Source organism: Nicotiana tomentosiformis, chromosome 11 (assembly GCF_000390325.3).
Source record: "Nicotiana tomentosiformis chromosome 11, ASM39032v3, whole genome shotgun sequence".
NCBI lineage: Eukaryota > Viridiplantae > Streptophyta > Magnoliopsida > Solanales > Solanaceae > Nicotiana > Nicotiana tomentosiformis.
In genome coordinates, this window is record NC_090822.1 from 118452212 (window position 1) to 118472380 (window position 20169).

The window sequence follows — 20169 nt, forward strand, 5'->3', positions numbered from 1 at the left end:
CCTTTCAAGTCATTCACTGCCCTGACATATAGGAAAATGTCCTACCATCACATCAATACTGTGCGATAACAATTCATGAGCATCATAGCAACATGTGCATAGCCTCTAAGCTCTCAGAAGTACAACTACTGAGCTGAAATAACAGAATATCTTTCCACAAGGTGACGAAAACAACCCAATCAACTACGTAGGGAGAAACACACCGCACCACATCTGTAGTACCATTACAATTCCTCAATTCCCGATTTATAACCAGCGCTTCACGTCGCATAAGATTGAATGGGAAATAAATAAAGGCATAAGCCTCAAAGGAATCAAATCGCACGATGAGGAATCAAGAAGGGAAGTGATCCTAACAGTCCTATAGCCTCTCGAAGATAAGTACAGACTTCTCCGTACTGATCCGCAAGACTCTACTAGACTCGCTCATGACTCGTGAGACCTAACTGAACCTAGTGCTCTGATACCATGTTGTCACGATCCAAAATCCGTTAAAGGTCGTGATGGCACCGGACACCACTGTCAGGCAAGCCAACACTAAATAGTTAATTAAATTCTCATTTTAATATTTTTGAAATCGTAAATTTAATTCAATTCAACTAGTAAAAGATGAATTTACAGAATAGATACAATGTTTTCCAATTTCAATACTGAACATCCCATAATCATCCCAGAACCCGGTGTCACAAGTGCATGATCATTTTCTAGGAATTTAAAATGAAATACAATAACTGTACGAAATACAAATTTGGACAGGAAAGAAAATACAATACTCTGAAAGAGACTCTGCTGGCTACGGATCGTGTATAAGATGCAGCTCACCTAAATCCCCGTAATAACCGTGCCTCTGCACCCACAAGGCCACTAGTCATATATGTACCTGCACAAAACGTGCAGCAAGTATAGTATGAGTACATAAATCAACGCATACCCAATAAGTATCCCGCCTAACCTTGAAGAAGAGTGACGAGGGGTCGACTTCGACACTTACTATGGGCTATAAGTAAATAGAATGATATTATTAAATTAGACATGGATTAATTAATACGGCTGCAAGCCCATTATTCTGAAGTAAGTAAGCAGTTCTTTTATAATTAAGAACTCTCCAAATTGAATTCCCATTATTTAACAATTTATCTCAGGCAGAGAAGGCAATATCGATTATTACAATTTCCAAATCAATCAATTAAATCATGCGCAAATCATGCCGACGTCGTACGGCCCGATTCAATAAATATTTAAACTGTGCACTGCCAGAGGGTCGAATGGAGCGAACCATAGATGCATCTATTTACTACCGAGGCGCTCGGCCCGATCCACAAATAACAATTATTTTCAAGAAAACACAAGTTTCTCATTTACAGTCAAGTATCTGATTCAAACCTTTAAGTAAGTGAATTTAACCTTATACAATTCTTTTATCAATTTCTATCATGACTAAGTGATTATATTAGCAAGTAAGGGCACAAACATTCCAAGTATAGCATGATACGGGTCCTAAACTACCCGGACAATAGCATAATAGTAGCTACGTATGGACTCTCGTCACCTCGTACGTACGTAGCCCCCATAATTAGGTACAAACATTTATTTAATTCACCTATGGGGTTAATTCCCTCTTACAAGGTTATAAAGGAGACTTACCTCGCTCCGAAGTTTCATAAAACCGGCTCCCAAGCCATTCAATCAACTCAAATCGATGTCCAACGCTCCAAAACTAGTCAATAAGTAAGCAAATCCATAAATATATACTCTAATACTCATTATAATCCTATTTACAACAATTCCCAACTTCGTTCGAAAAGTCGATAAAATCTCGGGCCCACATGCCTGGATTCCGAAATTGTTCGAAGATAAAGTTTACCCATAGCCTCACGAACTCAAATATATAATTTTTATGTCCAATTCCATACTCAACTTCGTGGAAAAAATCCCAAAAATACAAAATTCTAGGTTTTCTACCAAAACCCCACAATTTCTACTAATTTCCATGTTTAAATCCATATATAATCATGTATTTAGCTTATAGTGGAAATCACTTACCTTGACATTGATGACGAAGAAGGAGCTCCAAACTCGCTCCAAGACTAGCTCTCATGGAGGAAATGGGGTGAAAATGAGCCAAGCCCTCGTTTTTAAAAGAAGACACTGCCCAGCCCCATCCTTCGCACTTGCAGTCCAATACCCGCTCCTGCGGCTCTGCAGGTGCGGTCCTAATTCCGCTTCTGCGGTCTTCACTCTCCAGCTAAGACCTCGCACCTGCGGAAGTTCTTCGCTTCTGCGAGCATCGCAGGTGCGACCTGCTCTGCGCATCCGTACAATTTACGCACCAACAGTAGCTGCCTCGCGCTTGTGCATTCGCATGTGCGCTTCTCCAGTCCGCTTCTGTGGCTCCCCCAGCTCCAGTCCTTTCTCGCTTCTGCGAGCAAATCCGCCGCACCCGCGATCTCGCACCTGCGGCCAAAGTCACACAGGCGCGATTACACCAGAAGCATTAAGCTTCAGAAATTCTTAAGTCCAAAAATCGATCCGTTAACCTTCCGGAATCCACTTGAGGCCCTCGGGACCTCAACCAAATATACCAACAAGTCCCAAAATACGCTACGAACTTAGTCGAGCCTTCAAATCACATCAAACAACGTCGAATTCATGAATCGCACCCCATTCCAAGATTAATGAACTTTAGAATTTCAAACTTCTACATTCGATGCTGAAACCTATCAAATCACTTCCGATTGACCTTAAATTTTGCACACAAGTCATAATTGACATTATGGACCTACTCCAACTTCAAGAATTGGAATACGACCCCGATATCAAAAAGTCCACTCCCGGTCAAACTTCTCAAAATTATCCAAATTTCCAACTTTCGCCAAATGACCCCAAAATGACCTACGGACCTCCAAATCCACTTCCGGACGTGCTCCCAGTACCAGAATCACAGCATGGAACTATTCCCAGACTCGGGATCCCAAATGGACATCGATAACATTGAAATACACCTCAATCAAATTTTTCATGAAATTCTTCCAAAAATGCTATTTTCCACAATAGGCGCCGAAACGCTCCCGGGTCACCCAAAACCCGATCCGGACACACGCCCAAGTCCTAAATCATCATGCGAATTTGTTGGAACCTTAAAATCACGATTCCGAGGCCGTTTACTCAAAAATCCAATCTTAGTCAATTCCTCCAACTTAAGGCCTCCGAAATTAGAATTTTCTCTCCAGATCAACTCCGAACTTCCCGAAATTCAATTCCGACCATACACATAAGTCCTAATACCTGAAATGAAGCTGCTCATGGACTCAAACTTCCGAACGATGTGCTAGAGCTCAAAATGACCGGTCGGGTCGTTATATTCTCTCCCACTTAAACATACGTTCGTCCTCGAACGTGCTAAGAACATCTCTTGAGTTGTCTGAAATCACGGTTAACACCTCGTGCACCTACCTGTGCTATCACAATTTAGTTGAGCACATTAGCTCGAGCTAATATGATGATTTTCCCTCCAACTCTTGCAATACTGCCACAACGGAAGAGATGTGTAGAAATTCATAACCAAGTGCCGAGTCATCAAACCATTGAATCTCCCTTCTTGACTAGAATCATCACCTCATTATGAACCAAATAATGGTATTTGCTCTTTAATAGATTGCATATAATCCGATCGCACTGATCCCAAATCCAATAATCTCGTCTCTACCAGTATAAGCTGCTCAAGCAATAAGCCACCCCAAAAACGATCAAAGGTCTCATGTGATGCCACAATGTGCTAACAAGCTACCAACTCGAATGTGATACATAAAGAAAACAAACTCTGGAAAAGACTACTCAACCCACGTAACTAACTAGACAACCAAAAAGGTGTTACGAACCTTCCTCAGAAAATGGAAAACAAAACACATGAAAATAGATATAGGGAACTGTACTCAACATCACACTCTTGCGGCGCGCAACCCGATCCAAACATAAAATCTATATAAGGAGATACTTACCGAGCTAGAATGCTCATTATTACAAAATACCCGAATATCGGCCACAAGCACACTAAGTGCATAATACCATCCCTGGGGAGACAGATAGTGCCATACGCTACAAAAGTCAAGCACAACTAAGGTGCGATATATGATCTGAATCTCGAGAGCCATCCTGCTCACATAACATCATTGCTACGTAGAACCTCAACACATGTGAAATTTATCAATCCGTTTCATAACTCACACGGCACAATATAGTATTACATGAAATAGCCGACGACAAAACACCATCCAACGTGCGAATACTCCTCCATAAGGAGCACTATGCTAAAATGAACACATCCAGCCTGATACAGAGCCCATATTCATATTTAAATCCTTTCATGGACCTCAAGCTGATTCTGATCGCACCGTACTAGGCTAATAACCTTTCAAGGGTCGATAATAACCCCTTTTGTTTTCCATAACACATAAGAATAGTCGCCAAATCCAGAACAAACATTCTCAGTTCACAACCAAATGAACTGAATGCCCTTTAGGCATAAATTCTCACATCAACGATAGTACCACAACCTACATGCTTGGTTTTCCATCTTTAATCATTTAAGTGACTACCTGTCACACTTACACAATCTTTCGGTGGGACACGCTCCCCCGACCTTCTGCACTAGACAACGAGTCTGCACATTCATACTACCGACCGCACCAACGCTGTAAATTAATTCAAGAATCCGTATTCAGTATGCCAAGCCTCTTCACACCAGACACTAATCTCAGGTGACGCTAAAGACAATACCAGATTACTCTAACCATCTGAATCCTTTCTCGCTCATCCGAGCTCTCGACATTCAGGTCGACACCAAACTGCAACCTTGATCCTCAACTTCTGAATCCCATGCCGATCACTGCACTTTATCATGCCAATGCGCAAGAGTACAAGAATTTCATCTTAACTTTCGAACTACTAATAAGGTAAACACTTCATCACATAGAAACCTTTTACTTACCCATTTCAAGAGAACCATTGTAACATGCAATTGAATCCTCATATCCGCAGAAAATATCAACCTCGAGTAGTGGTCTAAACTACCATAACCCTTTCGGGATCCATCTGCACATAACAGGCCATAATACTCGAAAGCCTCCAATTAAGATCAGTTACGGCGATCGTCAAACCTCACACGTACTGTCACAAATTACATGAGTAACCCAACACACTGAAGAAGCTAATCATTGCCATCATTATGCCGATTCAACCATTACTAATTGATCCGTCTCCTTCTAATTTACCCTGGACTTGACTTAGGAATAGTAATAGCTCCATCCAAAACATAGCGAACTCAATCCGCACTCGTCCTGAGTGATCCCATTTCACAAAACCACATTGTCTCAAAACCTACGAACCATTTCATACCCTCTTTGTGCGCATAATTGTGTCTTCAACTGATACACCCATTCTGATAATTCTTCTATAAATCCAAAGTTACCTGCTCCCATTCCTCTCATGATACCTCGTAGACCAAAGATAACACGGAACACTCCAAGCTCCTTTATCATAATCCGCTGTAGAAGCTCGATATTCAACCATACTATGGACTCGAAATTCTTAGGCACCACACCTTAACTTTTGAATCCACTAGGGCCGTTATTGAGAGTCACCCACTCTGACTTGGTCCCGAATATAATCAACTCCAAGGCTCTACTAGCACATGAGCACCCTCTCAAAGAAGCACCTGGCCAAGTCACCTTCTTTGTAACTCACCTCTACATGAAGCATAAATCCCGAGTCTTCCCAAAGCCTGAGCATGAATCTATAAGGCCAACTATAGCACACATTCCTCAAATTACTTGCTCAAATTACCACTGATGTTCTCTTTCCTTAGTCGTAATAACCCATCAATATGCCGATAACCAGAAATCTTACAAATAGACGACCATGCAATCCAACTGTAGGCGGTGGGACTCTCCCACTTAGCTTGAGGCTACTATTGCATAATCCTGGAACCCACCAAGATTCTTCCTTCATCGACATGATCTAGCACAATCAACCCGCCAAATTCCTCGAAATCCTTCCATTAACCTTTAATGAACACTCTGAACCACTAGCCACATTTACACATTCAATCTCTTACCCGGTAGCCAGTAGAATTTTTTGCAGAAGCTTCATCAACACCACGCGACTGCTATCCTGCTCATAGGAGATAACCCACCTGTGAAAATTATATGCCGACATATTCCAATGTCGCTGCACTGGGTATAATTACTACAAAATCAGTGGACCATCCTGAGTCCGAGCTCATTCACCAGCTGCACCAGTCCATTCACTCATGGACATCAGCTAAAGGTGCGACAATAGATTCCAATCCCAAGTCATATTGTATCCTTCTCCATATCAAGCAACTCATTTATGTTGTATCAAATCTCCCGCCATATAATAGCCAATATTTCAAAATAAGTCCGTAGACCCAATCTCCATCTACCAAAATTCCCAAATCACTCTAAACTTTCCTCAAGGCGTGTAGCTATCCTAACACAGAACCCATATACTACTCTGCCACTCTCCCACTTTGGTCAAACTCACTCCTTTAAGCAACTACTCGACTTCTGTTTCCTTACACTTGGCCTTCTAGAAGTGTAACCGCCGCATGCCACCTCCCACATGTCCTTCCTCATTCTTCGCTACCCAGCTGTTGCCTTAACTCAAAATTCATCTCTGTAGAACCCAAACCAACAAATCACCGCCAACTCTAAACCTCCCCGAAGATCATCTTCCTTGAGCCATCAACATTAGGATTACCGATTCGATTCTGAACCACTGCACACTACGACCTCTGGCAGCCGCTTTCCTGGCACCATTTATAATACTCTGCCCCAAGGCAAATTGGAGGAAACCATAGCACCGGCGAACTTAACCCATTATAACCAATCAAGGACGATGACGCCACATCACAGGCGAAGATTCCACCACGCTCGAAAATACCAAGTCCCGCTACTCCATCAACCTAAGTCTGAACATTCTTAGTTCGATTGCCTTTCTTCCGTCGGAAGTAAAATACCGAATCTTTGAATCACGCACTGAGTAAACCTTTTTTCAAGTCATTCACTGCCCCGACACATAGGAAAGAGTCCTACCATCACATCAATACTGTGCAATAACAACTCACGAGCATCATAGCAACATGTGCATGGACTCTAAGCTCTCAAAAGTATAACTACTGAGCTGAAATAACAGAATATCTTTCCACAAGGCGACGAAAACAACCCAATCAACTACGTAGGGAGAAACACCCCGCACCACTTCTGTAGTACCATTACAATTCCTCAATTCTCGATTTATAACCAGCGCTTCACGTCGCATAAGATTGAATGGGAAAGAAATGAAGGCATAAGCCTCAAAGGAATCAAATCGCACGATGAGGAATCAAGAAGGGAAGTGCTCCTAACAGCCCTGTAGCCTCTCGAAGATAAGTACAAACATCTCCGTACTGATTCGCAAGACTCTACTAGACTCGCTCATGACTCATGAGACCTAACTGAACCTAGTGCTCTGATACCATGTTGTCACGATCCAAAATCCTTTAAAGGTCGTGATGGTGCCGGACACCACTGTCAGGCAAGCCAACAGTAAATAGTTAATTAAATTCTCATTTTAATATTTTTAAAATCATAAATTTAATTGAATTCAACTAGTAAAAGATGAATTTACAGAATAGATACAATATTTTCCAATTTCAATACTGAACATCCCATAATCATCCCAGAACCCGGTGTCACAAGTGCATGAGCATTTTCTAGGAATTTAAAATAAAATACAATAACTGTACGAAATACAAATTTAGACAGGAAGGAAAATACAATACTCTGAATAGACTCTGCTGGTTGCGGATCATATATAAGATGCAGCTCACCTAAATCCCCGTAATAACCATGCCTCTGTGCCCACAAGGCCACTAGTTATATATGTATCTGCACAAAATGTGCAGCAAGTGTAGTATGAGTAAGTAAATCAACGCGTACCCAGTAAGTATCCCGCCTAACCTCGAAGAAGTAGTGACGAGGGGTCGTCTTCGACACTTACTATGGGCTATAAGTACGGTTGCAAGCCCATTATTCTGAAGTAAGTAAGCAGTTCTTTTATAATTAAGAACTCTCCAAATTGATTTCCCATTATTTAACAATTTATCTTAGGCCGAAAAGGCAATATCGATTATTACAATTTCCAAATCATTCAATTAAATCATGCGCAAATCATGCTGAGGTCGTACGGCCCGATCTAACAAATATTTAAACCGTGCACTACCAGAGGGTCGAATGGCGCGAACCATAAATGCATCTATTTACTACCGAGACTGTAATGACCCAACTTGTTATTTTGAAAATTTACGCTCCTTCCAACTATTTGAAGTCTTGAATAGCTTCATATGACGTATTATGACGTGTGTAAATTGTCGGTTTTGATTTTCAGGTGTTTCGGGATTAGTTCGGAAGAATAAATTCCATGTTGGAAGCCTTAAGTTGAAAAGAGTTGACCGGAGTTTGACTTGTGAGCAAACGACTCTGGAGTGGGATTTTTATTATGTCAATAGTTTTGTATGGTAATTTCGGACTTAGGCGTATGTCCGGATTTGGATTTGGAAATCTGTAGGACAATTCGATGCATTTTGGCAAAATTTGGAAAATGGAAGATTTTAAGAAAAATGTTGACCGGGAGTTGACCTTGATGGATTGGACTTGGACTTCGATTTCGAAAATTTGAATAGCATCGTTATGTCATTTACGACTTATGTGCAAAATTTGACGTCATTCTGGATTGATTTGTTATGTTTTGGCACAAGACCTAACTTAGGACGAGAGTATCTACATATATATAAGTTGTTATGTGATGTACAACCTATCAAATGAAAGATCTTCGAGTCTAGTTTCTATCTCTTCAAACCGTTCGTCATTTGGACATTTCTATAAGAAGGTATGACAAAATTACCAATGGCTGGCAAAGGAGACTACAGATGCGAAGCATCCGAGGCCGCATCCGAAAGAAGGGCTGACAGTGAAGTGCTGCCATAGCATCCGGGGCAGCATTCGAAACCCAAAAATCTGGGCCTATAGGTACAATTTCGGGGTTCATTTTCCCCACTTCATTTGGATGAATTTTGGAGCTCACTATCTCAAGACCACCAAGTCCTCTCTTCTTCAAGGTAAGCAATCCCCATTATCTTGATGTGAAATTCCATTATTTCTATACTAGTATTGATGAAATCTACACATAAGAACTCTACACTAGTATTGATGAAATCTACCATTATTTCCTGAAAATACTTAGATCTTCAAGAAATTTCTTCAAGAACTCAAAGGAGGGTTTTGCAAGATTTCTTCCAAAAAGGTAATCCTACACCATTATACTTATATGTATGGATATATTATGGGAATATGAGTATGAATTTAAGTATTAGAACTTATGGTATGGTGATTGGAAGCCATATGTTCCCAATTTAAATACATAACCATTGTAGAGATTGAAAGGTGATTATTTGATGGAATTTTGTTGGTTGGGTGTGGATGGATGGTCATGTATGTGATGTTGGAAGTTATGAATTGTTTAAGAATGATGGTGGGATAAATTGTTAGTAAATGGTAGTAGTTGAATGAACTAATTCTATGGTTAACATATATAGAGATTCATGCCTACTAGGTGTTTGATAAAATGCCTAAATGACCAAAAATCTGGATACGTGTTTACTAATATTGGTGCAATTATTTTGTATTGTTACAGATTGAAATTTGTTTAGTGTGGTGGACCATTGTAGTATTATTAAGGGGCGAATTTCAGATTTGAGCCGTCCGAAGGTGGCTTCACTCACGAAGATCATTTAAAGCATTGACTTAGTTTCGTCGAGGTAAGTGTCTTGCTTAACCTCAAGTGGGGGAATTACCCCTTAGGCATCAAGTCTTATGTGTTATTTGTGAAATGTGAAAAGCAGTGTACGCGAGGTGACGAGTACGTACTCAGCTTATATGTGAAAAATTTATTGAGTTAAAGTCTTGGGCATGTTGTGTAGTAAATTGGATAATTGTTGGTATATATTTAATCATCTATTTGTCATGCCTAAATCCTTGCTGTTGAATTTATGTTATATGACAATTTGATATGATTGTTACTTGATTATTTGTGTAATTCCGTGAATTTTTTGGTTTGATAATTCTTGGAATCTAATTTCATTATGGGTTTTTCCTTTCCAAATAATTAATTAAATGAGCTTAAGAAGAGATGTTTATATAATCATTGAGAATTTGGATTAATGAAGGCTTTGCTTTATGCTGAATAATTTCTATCTCTGTTGATTATGTTTTTGGTGTTATATACATTGTGTGGAGCCTTCGGCTATTTGTTGTGAAATTAATTAATTTTATTATATCCTTAGAATTTGGTATGGCCATTGGGCAAACTGTAATGTGAATTGATTTTGTTATGTTGCTGTGATAATTTTCCGTGTAAATTGTTGTGTTGTGTGAGTTGTTTTTTTGAGGATATAAGGGTGGCATTCCATTGTTGATATTATATGGGTATAAGGGTGGCATTTCACTATTGTTATGTGTGTGGGATATTGTCTGGGCGGAGTGATAAGAGCGGCTATAGAAGCGATAAAGGTGGCTATAGGAGCGATAAGGGTGACTATAGGAGAGATAAGGGCGGCTATATGAGCGATAAAGGTGACTATTGATATTGTTAGGGCAGAGGGATAAGGGTGGCTATAGGAGAGATAAGGGTGGCTATTGTCAGGGATGATATGTGATGATGTGGAGTGGTTGCATTGATGATTTTATGTGATGTTATGACTTTCATTGTGTTTATTTTTATACCTTATGCAATTTGTCTTGTTGTTGGTAAATTGATAACAATCTGATTTATGTTGAAATTGAGAGCCTGTGGATATTGCCAGGCGGATTATAAAATGAAATGTGGGCACGAGGTGCCGTGAGTACATAATGAAGATATTGGCACGTGAATTGTCCGTGCAGTTGTGATATGAAATGTGGGCACGAGATGTTGTGATTAAATGATAAAAATATTGGCACATGAACTGTCCGTGCAGCTGTGATATGAAAAGTGGGCACGAGGTATCGGAAAAATATGATGATATAATTATGGGCACGAAGTGCCATAGAAATATGAAAATGGGTTGAGACCCGTGTTTACGAAAAATATGAAAATGGGCCGAGACCCATTTTTTTATGATTATGGAATGTGGTGTCACATGGTGACTTTTTAATTGAAAGAATTATATTCAAAATATTTATTTGGAAGGATTTTTATTCATAAAGAATTATATGAAAGAATTGTATTTGAAAGATATTTTTGAGGAAATTATATTTGGAGAGTTTTATTCGTAAGAATTATGTGTGAAAGATATTTAATTGAAGAACTTGATTTAACTGGGTGTAATTGTATTTATCAACTTTTGAGCGATATTAATGGTGATTTTATTGTCTTACTGTGCACATCACTGGTTGTTTTATGTTGCCCTTATTGTTATTTGTTTCCTATTATTTTGTATATTATATTGCACAGGTTATTAGACTAGTGAGTATTTTGACTGTACCTCGTCTCTGCTCCACTGAGGTTAGTCTTGATACTTACCAAGTACAAACCGTGGTGTACTCATACTACACTTCTGTATACTTTTGTGCCGAGTCAGGTATTGGAGATATCGGACTTGGGCAGAGTTTAAACGGGATCGTAAGGATTCAAGGTAGAGCTTCTTGGTCATTGTAGTCCCTTGGAGTCTTTTCATTTCATTGTACTGTTAATTTTTAATCAAACAGTATTGTATATTCGATCCTCGGGATCATCCCATGTATTCAGTTAGAGTTCGCGACTCAATACTACCAGTCTTGGGAGGTTGTATATTCATATTTGTTCCGTTGTTAGTTTTGATTACTTATTTAATTAAAAACAAAATGGCTTCAAAATGTAATTGAAACCGGTTTACCTAGTCTTAGAGGTGCCATCACGACGCCTGTGGTGGGATTTTGGGTCGTGACAAGTTGGTGTCAGAGCTTTAGGTTCATAGGTTCTATGAGTCATGAACGAGTCTAGTAGAGTCTTGCGGATCGGTACAGAGACGTCTATACTTATCTTCGAGAGGCTACTGAATTGTTAGGAAATTTCCACTTCTTTCATTCCTGTCATGCAGAATTTGTTGAATTCGGAATTTGATCCTTTGTATCTCTATTCTCTCACAAATTGTGAGGACACGTGCTACCGGGTTAGCTAAACAGGCATCCGCACATACTGCTAGGGCTGCAAGAGGCCGAGGTAGAGGTCGAGGAAGGGCACGTGATGCGACTGGAGCACCTATCAGAGCAACAGTTGAGGAGCCACCAATAGCTCCAATTGGGGGACAGGTACTATAAGCACCTGTTGTTACCCCTGGACTTCAGGAGACTTTAGCACTGTTCCTGAGTATGTTTGGTACATTAACTCAGGCGGGATTAATCTTTGATGCACCGAATATTTTGCGGATTAGGGGAGTAGCTCAGACTCCTACCACAACTCCAGAGCAACATGTTCACGTTGGTCAGATTCCGGGTGTAATACCGGTACAACCTGTTATTCCGGTTCGGCCTGAGGTCAGGCCAGAGGCATCAGAAGAAGAACAAAAGAGGCTTGAGAGGTTTAAGAGGTATATCCCACCTACTTTCAGTGGCACAACTACAGAGGATGCCCAAGGATTTCTAGAAAATTGTCACTGTATTCTCCGCACTATGGGTATTGTGGAAGTGAGCGGAGTTTCCTTTACTACATTTCAACTGTCAGGCGCAGCGTATATGTGGTGGAAAATCTATGAAGAAGGCAGACCAGCCGATGCAACACCACCGACTTGGGCTCAATTTTCAGAAATGTTCTTGAAAGAGTTTGTTCCCCAGACTCTCCGAGATGCGTGGCGCATAGAGTTTGAGCGGTTGTGTCAGGGCACTATGACAGTGTTAAAATATGCTATCAGGTTCAGTGAGTTAGTCTTTAACGATCCGGCCGGTCGTTTTTAGAGTTATAGCCCCGATCCCCTATTAACTGCTTCCCCCATATCTTTTTCTGCTATTGTGACTTGCCAGGAGGTTTCGGTTTGGTTTTTGGAGTGATTTGGGACACTTAGTCCCTAAACGAAAGCTTAAGTCTTAGGATTTTGACCGTAGTCAGAACTGTGTGAAGACGACTCCAGAATGGAATTCCGTCGGTTCCGTTAGGTGATTTTGGACTTAGGAGCGTGTCCTGATTGTGTTTTGGAGTTCCGTAGCTTATTTAGGCTTGAAATGGTGAAAGTCAAATTTTTGGAGTTTTGGACCGGTAGTGAAAATTTTGATATCGGGGTCGAATTCTAATTTCGGAAGTTGGAGTAGGTCCGTAGTGTTGATTATGACTTGTGTGCAAAATTTGGGGTCAATCAGACGTGGTTTGGTTGGTTTCGGCATCGGTTGTCGAATTTGGAATTTTCAAGTTTCTTTAAGTTTGATTTAGAGGGTGATTCGTGATTTTAGCATTGTTTGATGCGATTTGAGGGTTCCACTAAGTTTGTATGGTGTTTTAGGATTGGTTGGTATGTTTGGTTAAGGTCCGGGGGTCTCAGGTGTGTTTCGCATGCTTAACGGATGAATTCTGGACTTAGGGAAGTTGCTGAGTTTTTGCTGGTTCTGGTGTTTTGCACCTGCGGAGGGGAGACTGCAGGTGCGGTCTTGCACGTGCGAAGGAACAGGCGCAAATGCGGATTTCAGAGTCTTGACCAGGGGTCACAGGTGCGAGGAATTTCCGCATCTGCGATGCCCGCATATGCGCCCAAGGATTCTCAGGAGCAGAGGAAGACCGCAGAAGCGGACAGTGTTCTGTAGGCGCGCAAGCGCATGTGCGGTCCCCATTGCCGTAGATGCGGACCCATCCCTCTTAAGTGATTTCCGCACCTGCGGTGGATTTTCCGCAGATGCGGCTTCGCTGGGCAAAAAGGGGCAGAATCGAGGGTTGAGGTTCATATTCACAAATTTGATTTTTGAGCTCGGGAGAAGGAGATTTCTTGAGGGATTTTCAGGGAAAGCTTTGGGGTAACGATTCCTAACTTGTTTTTGGTTGTATTTCATTAATCTATTGTTGTTTTCTTCATTTAATTAATGAATTTGAGTGAGAAAGTTGGGAAAATAGGGGAAAAGTTCCCCAACCGAATTTCTGAGTTTTGAGTGGGAGTTAGACATTGGATTTGGATAATTTTGGTATGAGTGATCTCATAAGTGTATGGGTGTTCATATTTGGTAACTTTTACCTGATTCCAAGACGTGGTCCCGGGGAGAGTTTTTGGGCGTTTTTCTAATTTCTTGCCTTAGCTTTGATTTCGTTAGCTAGATTAGTTTCTTGTAGCTATATTCATGTTATGTAATTAGTTTTGGCTAGATTTGAGCCATTCAGAGTCGGATATTCATGGAAAGAGCATTGTGATGGATTGATTTGAGCTTGGTTCAAGGTAAGTGGCTTGCCTAACCTTGTGTGGGGGAACTCCCCTTAGGATTTGGTACTGTTTGTTATGTGGGTGCCGTGTACGTGAGGTGACGAGTACGTACACGAGCTATTTGTTGTAAAACTCCATTTTTCACTAAGTCATAACTTGTTTTCTCCTTATTTGAAACACACTAGCATATGTAACTATCCTGTTTAGACTAGAATAACAAGCCTACTTGTTTAACTGCCTATTTGAACTATGTGCAGCATGTTTAGTGAAATTTCCTGGTTTTCCTTGACTTGAACTTAGTCTAAACTATAGGATGTCTTGCTGTAATTGTTACTTCGGTTGGTTGCACTGCATATTTACTTTGGGACTACGGAACGGTATTCCAGGAGATCCCCCTATTTTACATATTTATTTTGGGACTACAGAACAGTATTCCGGGAAATCCCCCTGCACATTTACGTTTGGGACTATGGAACGGTATTTCGGGAGATCCCCCTATAATGCATTTGTTTTTTGGGACTACGGGATGGTATTCCGGGAGATCCTCCTGCACATTTATGTTTGGGACTACGAGACGGTATCTCGGGAGATCCCCCTGTTGTTATCACTGTGTTCTGAGCTGTTGTCTTTCATTGATTCTATTGCTATTAGATTTTCGTATTTATTTTACTGTGATATTTCATTCTGTGTTATTTCATTATATTTATACCAGTAGGGCCCTGACCTGATCTCGTCACTACTCGACCGAGGTTAGGCTTGGCACTTACTGGGTACCGTTGTGGTATACTCACGCCCTTTCCTGCACATGTTTTTCGTGTGCAGATCCAAGTTCATCTTACCAGCCTCATCACTAGTTACAGTTGCTGCTGCTTATTGGACTTCAAGGTAGATCTGCTTACGCCCGCAGATCCTCGGAGTCCCCCTCCATCCCCCTATGTTCATTTTTCCTTCTTTCTGTAGATATGATGTATAGAACGGTAAAGACTTCTTAGTAGCTTGTGACTTGCAGTATTCCGGGTTTTGGGAATTGTTTTGTACATTTTCAGAGGTGATAATTCTATATGCCGAGTGGCATTCAGTTGCTTATTAGATATTTGTTGCTGTTAGTAGTTAATGTTCGTGTTTTTGTTTCATTTCCGCAAAGTGTTAGGCTTACCTAGTCGTAGAGACTAGGTGAGATCACGACGGTTCACGGAGGGAGAAATTGGGTTGTGATAAGTTGGTATCAGAGCTCTAGGTTCATAGGAGTCGTGAGTCACAAGCCAGTTTATTAGAGTCTCGCGGATTAGTACGGAGACGTCTGTACTTATCTTCGGGAGGCTATGGAACTATTAGTAACAAACATACTTCTTTGATTACCTTGTCGTGCGAGTTATTGGCATTAAATTCTAAAAATTCTCTGTTCTATTCTTTCTCACAGATGGTGAGGACCCGTGCTAGAGGATATGATGACCAGGCACCCGTGCCCCCTGCTAGAGCCACCAGAGGCCGGGGCCGGGGTAGAGTACGGCCACGCGGTGAAGCTAGAGCACCCGCGCGAGCTGCGACAGAGGAGCCCCCAGCAGTCCCAGCTGGAGGGCAGGCACCGGAGGTTTCTATTGCTCCACCAGCCCTCCAGGAGACTCTAGCCCAGTTCATGAGCATGTTCAGCACCTTAGCTCAGACTAGATTGATTCTGTTAGCACCCGCCACATCTCAGGCTGGGGGAGGGGCACAGACTCCCGCAACCCACATTCCTGAGTAGAGGATCCAGGTTGATCAGGCCCTAGAGTTTATTCCTATGCCACCGGTAGCCCCGATTTAGCATGAGACTAGGAAAACCACTTCTGAGACTGAGCAGCTCAGACTTGAGAGGTACCAGAAGTACCACCTACCTACCTTCAGAGGATTGGATACAGATGATGCTCAGGGTTTTCTGGGGGAGTGTCATCGTATTCTCCATACTATGGGCATATCGGAGACGAGTGGGGTTTCTTTTACCACTTTCTAGCTTAGAGGAGCAGCCTATCAGTGGTGGCGTGCTTATGAGTTGAGTAGTCTGGATGAGGAAGTTTCACTTACATGAACTCAATTCTCGGACATGTTTTTGAGAGAGTATGTCCCTCAAAGCCTCAGGGACTCATGGCGCGTAGAGTTTGACCAGCTGCGCCAGGGTGATATGACAGTGTCAGAGTATGCAGTTCACTTCAGTGATTTGGCCTGACATGCACCGGCCTTGGTTGCCACAGTTCGAGAGAGGGTTCGACGATTTATTGAGGGACTCCACCCCAGTATCAAGATTAGTATGGTTAGGGAGCTGGAGATGGATATTCCTTACTAGCAGGTTGTGAGTATTGCTAGGAGATTGGAGGGCATGCTTGCCCGGGACCGAGAGGAGAGAGAGGCCAAGAGGTCTCGAGAGACTGGTTCTTATTCTAGAGCTTGTGCCCCAGCAGCTTGCCATGGTAGGGGTTATGTGAGTCGCCCATTCATTCAGCTCTTCCAGCCGCCAGTGGTGTTCTATCCCCTTCTGGGCCCCAGGAGACTTATTATGCTCTGCCAGTATCTAGTGTGTCTCCTGCTCGGGATACTTTTAGCGACCAGCCCAGCAGACCTGGCCCGAGTCAGTCACAATAGCCACGCCCTCCGAGGGGTTGTTTTGAGTATGGCGACACCCGCCATATGGTGAGGGATTGCCCCAGACTTAGGAGGGTTGCACCTCCACAGACTTCTTGGCCACCACTTGCTCCACCGGGTCCTTAGGCCATAATTCTAGCACCAGCTACCGCCCCACCTGCTCAGCCAGCTCGAGGTGGAGGTCGGGGAGGTCGAGGTCGCCCTAGAGGGGGAGGCCGGGCCAGGTATTATGCTCTCCCGGCTCGTACAGAGGCAGTTGCTTCTGACTCTGTCATTATAGGTATTATTCCAGTCTGTCATAGAGATACGTCGGTATTATTTGACCCAGGCTCTACGAATTCATATGTGTCCTCTTATTTTGTCCCATATTTGGGAATATCTCGAGATTCTTTGAGTTCCTCTATTTATGTGTCTACTCCTGTGGGAGATTCTCTTGTTGTGGACCGCGTGTATCAGTCGTGTTTGATTGCTCTTAGTGGTTTTGAGACCAGAGCCAACTTATTATTACTCAGCATGGTAGATTTTGATGTTATCTTGGGCATGGACTGGTTGTTGCCCCATTATGCTATTCTTGATTATCACGCTAAGACTTTCACACTGGCTATGCCAGGCTTACCGCGATTAGAGTGGAGAGGAACCTTAGAGTATACTCCCAGCCAAATTATTTCATTTCTTAAAGCTCAACGAATGGTTGAGAAGTGGTGTGACGTGTATCTAGCTTATGTGAGAGATGTCAGTATTGATACCCCTAAAGTTGAGTCAGTTCCAGTAGTGAGGGACTATCTATATGTGTTCCCAGCTGATCTTCCTGGCATGCCGCCCGACAGAGATATCGATTTCGGCATTGATTTGTTGCTGGGCACTCAACCCATCTCTATTCCTCCATACTGTATGGCTCCTCCTGAGTTGAAGGAGTTGAATGAGCTGTTACAGGAGTTGCTTGATAAGGGCTTCATTCGGCCCAGTGTATCCCCTTGGGGTGCTTCTGTCTTATTTGTGAAGAAGAAGGATGGTTCTATGCGGATGTGTATTGATTACAACCAGTTGAACAAAGTCACAGTGAAGAACAAGTATCCATTGCCTCATATTGATGACTTATTTGATCAGTTATAGGGTGCCAGAGTGTTTTATAAGATTGACTTACGTTCAGGTTATCATCAGTTGAAGATTCGGGAGCCAGATATCCCGAAGACTTCTTTCAGGATTCGGTATGGCCATTACGAGTTCCTTGTGATGTAATTTGGCTGACCAATGCCCCAGCAGCCTTTATGCACTTGATGCACAATGTGTTCTGGCCCTATCTTGACTCTTTCATCATTGTATTCATTGATGACATTCTAGTGTATTCCGGACTCGGGAGGATCATGAGCAGCACCTAAGGACAGTGCTTCAGACTTTGAAAGAAAAGAAGTTGTATGTAAAGTTCTCAAAATGTGAGTTCTAGTTAGATTCCGTGGCATTTTTGGGTCATATTGTGTCGAGTGAGGGAATCAAGGTGGATCCGAAGAAGGTGGAAGCAGTGCAGAGTTGGCCCAGACCATCCTCAGCTACAGAGATCCGTAGTTTCCTTGGTTTTGTGGGGTATTACCGTCGGTTTGTTGAGGGATTTTCTTTTATTGCAGCATCTATGACCATGCTGTCCCAGAATGGTGCTCCATTTAGGTGGACAGAGGAGTGTGAGGAGAGCTTTCAGAAGCTCAAGACAACTTTGACTACAGCCCCAGTATTGGTATTGCCTTTAGGTTCGGGGTCTTATACTGTTTATTGAGATGCGTCGCGAGTTGTCCTCGACGCAGTGTTGATGCAAGACCATAGGGTGATTGTCTATGCGTCCAGGCAGCTTAAGGTGCATGAAAAAAACTATCTTGTCCGCGACCTTGAGCTAGCAGCTATTGTTCATGCCTTGATGATTTGGAGGCATTATTTGTATGGTGTTCCTTATGAGATCTACACTGATCACCAGAGTTTGCAGCATTTGTTCAAGCAGAAGGATCTTAATTTGCGTCAGAGGAGGTGGTTAGAGCTGCTTAAGGATTATGACATTACCATTTTGTACCATCCCGGGAAGGCTAATATGGTGGCCGATGCTTTGAGTCGTCGGACAGAGAGTTTGGGGAGTTTAGCATATCTACCAGCAGTAGAGAGGCCTATGGCATTGGATGTTCAGGCCTTAGCCAGCCAGTTTGTGAGATTGGAAATTTCTGAGCCGAGTCAAGTATTAGCTTGTGTGATCTCTCGGTCTTCTCTTTATAATCGTATCACAGAGCGTCAGTATGATGACCCCCATCTGCTTGTCCTTAAGGACACGGTCCATCACGGTGATGTTAAGGAGGTCACTATTGGGATAATGGTGCATTGAGGATGCAAGACAGGTTATGTGTGCCCAATGTGGACGGGTTGTGTGAGTTGATTCTCCAGAAGGCTCACATCTCGCGGTACTCCATTTATCTGGGTGCCGCGAAGATGTATTAGGACCTGAGGCAACATTATTGGTGGAGAAAGATCAAGGACATAGTAGAGTATGTGGCTAGATGTCTAAATTGCCAGCAGGTAAAGTATGAGCATCAATGACCAGGTGGGTTGCTTCAGAAGATAGAGATTTCGGAGTGGAAATGGGAGTGGATCACTATGGACTTCGTTGTTGGACTCCCATGGACTCAGTGGAAGTTTGATGCAGTTTGGGTGATTGTGGAATGGCTGACCAAGTCAGCCCATTTTTTTCCTGTGATGACTACCTATTCTTCTGAGTAGCTAGCTCGAATTTACATTCGGGAGATTGTCAGACTTCATGGCATACCGGTATCTATCATCTCTGACCGGGGCACGCATTTTACATCGCGGTTCTGGAGAGACATACAGCAGGAGTTTGGTACTTGGGTGGAGTTGAGCAAAGCTTTTCACCCTCAGACGGACGGGCAGTCCGAGCGCACTATTCAGATTCTTGAGGATATGCTATGTGTGTGTGTCATGGAGTTTGGAGGTTCTTGGGATCAGTTCTTGCAACTTACGGAGTTTTCCTACAACAACAGCTATCAGTCCAGCATTCAGATGGCACCATATATGGCTCTGTATGGCAGGCGGTGTCG